Source organism: Mus caroli, chromosome 13 (assembly GCF_900094665.2).
Source record: "Mus caroli chromosome 13, CAROLI_EIJ_v1.1, whole genome shotgun sequence".
Lineage (NCBI taxonomy): Eukaryota > Metazoa > Chordata > Mammalia > Rodentia > Muridae > Mus > Mus caroli.
Window position 1 is genome coordinate 30,255,923 of NC_034582.1, and position 5,420 is coordinate 30,261,342.

Here is a 5,420-nt window from a genome sequence, read left to right on the forward strand (position 1 = left end):
TGCTTTCAGTTGGGTGTTTGGTGGTTGTTGTTGTTGGATGTTTTGATACATCTCTTCACTGCTTTCAGTTGGGTGTTTGGTGGTTGTTGTTGTTGTTGTTGTTTTGATACATCTCTTCACTGCTTTCAGTTGGGTGTTTGGTGGTTGTTGTTGTTGGATGTTTTGATACATCTCTTCACTGCTTTTCAGTTGGGTGTTTGGTTGTGGTTGTTGTTGTTGTTTTTGAGAAATTATACAAGTTCTCTTTGTGATCCATAAAATGTGTCAAATATACAAAAAGTAACATAACTGATGTCTATATACTACACTTAATTATATCTCCCCACTACAATAAAAGTATCACCATTTCACTGTACCACTGCAATGTTCACTCTTTTAAACGTGGGACCTGGGTGGAGCTGAATAGAAACTCTCACGCACAAGGCACTGGGTGCCATTTCCAGCCTCAGAATAATAAACAAAACCAGATACAGCAAAAGCACCCACCGGGGCTGCCCATCCCCAGCCAGCAAGCAAAGATGCCAATTGTGCCATTCAGCGTGTCTCAGTGTCAGGTCTCTTTTTACTGCACGGTGCATATATCCAGCCTCTACTACTACTTCAACCATGTCTGCGATGCACATAAATGATAACCCACTGTACTTTCTCCTCTCAATGTCATGTTACTCAGACATGGTTGAGAGTTTCCCAGCTTGAAAACCTTCAGTCTAACTGCTGCACTGAGTGTAAAAACCAGCTTATTCTCCCCAAGGAGGGTTAGGTTGCTGCTACTTTGTTGTTACATTTTGCACAAACCCTTTCTGTGGTGTCTTTTGTATGAACTCACTGCACCCTAATGTTTATTCTGCCTTCTGTGCCACATCCTCACTGCAACCAACTGCAGACAAAATATGCTGTCTGTATGGAGTTCGTCAAGTATTTTTTTTCCTTGCAATTATCCCCTAAACAAAGTAGTACAGTAACTATTCATGTAGTTGCTATTTTCAAACACTTACATTGAATTAAGAATTAAGGGTAATCTGGAGATGATTCAAGAATAGGGGAGGGTGTGATGTGTATCTTACACTGTTCTGCATAAGGCCTGTGAGCATCCCCAGATGTTCTTGTTCAGAGAGAGTCCAGGACCAACTTCTCCACAGATGCAGAGGAGCAACAGTATATGCATCTTTGCTCTTAACTGAAAGTGGCAGGCCGATTGCTCTTTAGAGCATTTGCATAATGTACACTCCAGTGTTTGAAAGTTCTGTTTTCCCTAAGGGAAGGTGTGCTGTATAACTTCATGTTACAACAAAACGCCTACACCGCGAGCAAATAAAATACATTTGCAGTGGTGTGAATATTGGAGTCCTTGTAATTCTTGTGCTGGGACGTAATTACAACATGGTAGAATTAAGATGTGGAGCATTTAGGAGGTAGTTAGGTAATGAGGGCACACAAATGGGATTAGTGCAAAGTGGAAATTTCTGGTTTCTTTGGACACTCAGGTCATAATGATGTTTTGTTGGAGCAGACAGGTGAAAGGATGTTTTGCTGTAGCAGATGCATGAAAGAATGTTTGCTGAAGTAGACACAGGTGAGAGGATGTCTTGCGGAAGCAGACCTGTGAAAGGATACACGATGTTTAGAAAGACTATAAATATAACCCCACAGATGCTGGGACAAGGCTAGCATTGGTTTGCTTTGCTCTGCCTCGCTTTGCTAGTCTTTGCTGACAATGCTCATGTACTGGTTGGCCTTGCATGATGTTCACTCTGCATTGCAAGATCTTCGCTTGATCTACTACACAGAGAGTGATTCACCAAAGAACTCCTGATATTCTGCTGGCTTCTTTATGTTTCCAAGGACGTGCATGGAGGTTTATTATGGATCAAGCGGCTGCTGCTGATTTTGTGTGTGGTGTCTGCCGAGTGGGCTGGATTGCAGGTGCTGATTTATGTTTGGTGGTTTGCTAGTAGACTGAACTGGCAACAAAGTAGATTCCCTCTAGTAGATATCCTGACAACAAAGATTGGAGTCTCCCCAAAGAGCTATTTCTAAAGAGGTCCATCTCCCCTATATCTTTTCTACTACTTCTGGTGGGTGATGGGCTAAAGGTGAAGTTAATGTATTTAAGAACCCTTATTAAAGTAGGTTTTGAAAAATAAAGGCCTACGTTAGTGCCTCCCCTATCCCCACTGCTGGGACTTGTCCCCAGGTATGACCCCCATAGACTCATGTGTTTGAATGCTTGGCCCATAGGGAGTGGCACTATTAGGAAGTGTGCCTGGTTGGACTAGGTGTGATCTTGTTGTAAAAAGTGTGTGTCATGGTGGGGGCAGGATTTGAGGTCTCTTATTCTCAAGCTATGCCCAGTGTGGACATTGTCTCCTTCTGCTGCCTTTGGATCAAGATGTAGAATTCTCAGCTACTCTAGCACCATGCCTGCCTGTTCTGTCATGTTTCCTGCCATGATGATAATGGACTAAACCTCCAAAACTGTAAGCCAGCTCCAATTAAGTGTGTTTCTTTATAAGAGTGGCTGTGATCATAGTGTCTCTTCACAGCAATGAAACTATAAATACAACACCAGGACATTGTATATGCTGGGGAAGCAGTCTACCACTGACCTATACCTGGGCACTGAAATTAGCACCCTCATAAAAGAGGCCATTACCAGTCATTACATTTGTAACTTCCTTGACCTTACACTCCCTTGTACTTCCGAACTGAGTGACAAATTTATGTTGTGTATAACTTACCCAGATGAAGGTATTTTGTCATAGTAGCACAAACAGACCATAACAAAAGCCAAGGTACCTGGTAGACTATCCATACAAAGGTAAGCCATTAAAGCTATTTCTGTGTAAGGGATGCAGGAAACAGCCCTACTATGATGAGGAAACAACTTTACTATGTTGAGAAATCAGCCTTACTGTGATGAAACATCATAAGGAAAAGCTGCCCGCCTCCATCGTGGCACATGGAGGAGAGAAGAAAACTCCTTCAAGAATCTGAATTACTGAGATGCCTGGATGGACACTGAATTAACACTGCTGAGCATAGTCTGGTTGGTGGTTGGTTGTACCAGGGACTTCTAGAAGACTCAAATGCTGATTCTCATTCATTCATTCACTCATTCATTGAGACAGGGTCTCTCTATGTAGCTATGGCTGTCCTGCAACTTGTAGACCAGGTTGATCTCTGCCTTCCAAGTGCTAGGATTAAAGGCATTTGCCACCACATGTGGCCCTCTGATGGTGGTTCTTTATGAAAATTTGTGGTAGACATTGAAAGGGAAAACAGGGCTAGTACAGAATGACTTCAGTTATAGCTGCTCCTGAGCCATGAGTTCCTCCATCCACGCTGTATTTGTGAGGTTTCCCCCAAGCCACTCCAGTTCCTGTTCTAGCATCCTTACTCTAATAACTGACCACCTTGAGCTGGGGTTTTGTAATACAAGCATTGTTCCCTAAGCATCTACACACCAATGGTTTGTTTCCCAGTGTGGCTGTCTGGGAGATGCTGTGGCTTTTTACAGGGTGGGGCCTGTTGGGAGGCCTTTGGGCTACTGGGAGTATACCCTCAAAGGGAACTGTGGACCCTTTCACTACTAGCTGCTGGCTCTGGCATACCCTTGCCATCTTGTACCCTCCACCAGAGACCAAGTAAGCCATCTAGTCCAATTTATACCTCCAAATTGTAAGCTAGATAACCCTTTCCCCTTTATAAGTTAATCACCTCAGACATTTAAACATGGTCTTCAGTTGGCGGCACTGTTTGGGAAGGTTTAGGAGATGTACCCTTGTTGGAAGAAGTATGTCACTGGAGGCTGGATGTTTGACAGTTTAACATCTCTGTGCCTTGTGCTTATGGTTCAACATGTAAGCTCTTCACTTCCTTGTCCAAACTCCAGGTCTACCAGTTGCCATTCTTCCCTGCTGTGCCAGTGCTGGTAATAGACCCTTAACCTCATTGAACCATAAGCCAAATATCGCTGCTGTTGTTTTTTTTTTTTTTTCAGCAACAGAAAATAACTAGCACAGAAGTATCTGTCTGCTTTTTTTTTTTTGTAGGAAACTTGAGCTATATTGTCACTATGAGTTAAGAAAAAACAATGTGAACCAAAAGTGCCCAGAACATGTAACTGAAGTATTAAATGTTCATCACACCCATGTTAGTCAACTTTACATTGCTGTAACAAAAACCTCTGAGCCTAGTCATTCTAAAAGAGAAAAGGTTATTTCAGCTCAATATTTTGGTCACAGTCAGTGGGTCCAATTGCTTCAGGTTTCTGGTGAAGCAGTCATGTCTAGCTGTGAAAAGAGAGTGAAAGAGGAAAATCCCATAGTCCCCTTCATAGTACTTTCTATGACTAAAGTTTTCTCACTAGACCCTACCTCTTAAAGGTTCCATGTCTCTTGCTAGTGCCAAGACAAGAAAGAAGCCTTTAACACATGGGCCTCTGGTAATACTCACCTAACCACAGCAATTCCCAGGGAAGAGAGGATCTATCAGGAAAAGAAGTGAATGAGAGACAGATTAGAGATGAGGTGATTTAAACCCAGGCTTGGAGATGCAGGCGACATGGACTCTTTCCTGCGGACAGCCTCACTGTGGCTTTCTTTGTTTCAGGCTCCTGTTAACCCTAGCTTGATAACAGAGCCCTTGAGACGCTGCTAAATGTTATACCAGCAAAGACATGCAGGAAATAATGCAAAAACTTAGTTCTTGCCTCTAGGGGAAGAGCAGTTTACTCTGAAGCCAAAAGTAAGTGACCAGCCCCAGGAACAGAGATCCAAATTTCCCCCAAATACCACCTTCCACCACGAAAGTGGCTACATGATGATGCTCTATGACTTACAGAATACACTGGTAGAGGCCACAGGTGTGCTACAGCAAAGCAAGTCAATGCCCACTACAGGTTTCAGATGCTATTTGGTCATAGTTTTAGCTTTTGGATTGGTAGAAACTAATGGTCAGCTAAGAATATATTCTAAGATTTTGGTATGCCACACCCACTCCAGTGAAGTCTGCCTGGTGAGTCCAAAAGCTTAGCCTCAGGCAGTCCTGAGGCAAAACGCTTCACAGAAACTTGTCTCCTGGAGAGTCTCTGGTATCCCATAACCAGATTTGTCCCTGCAATAGTGTGGAGGGTCTTGCATGTTTTCTGGCAGTATTTTACTGGATAGGAGCTAGAAATCTCAGGGCTAGTTCAAAATAGTAAACTTAGAATTCTCATTGCAGACATGAATGGCAGCCTACATTACATAATAGTAGAAAGAAGTGGGTTGTGGTTTAAGAAGGAACTGGAGTATTTTATTATTCATGAAAGGATTACTTCCATTAGTAGAATGGAACTTCTCTGGTGCATGTTTTTCACTAGTGTGGAGCTCCGCTATCTCGTAAACATCCTGTGCTGAGTCATTTCCTCAATAACAACT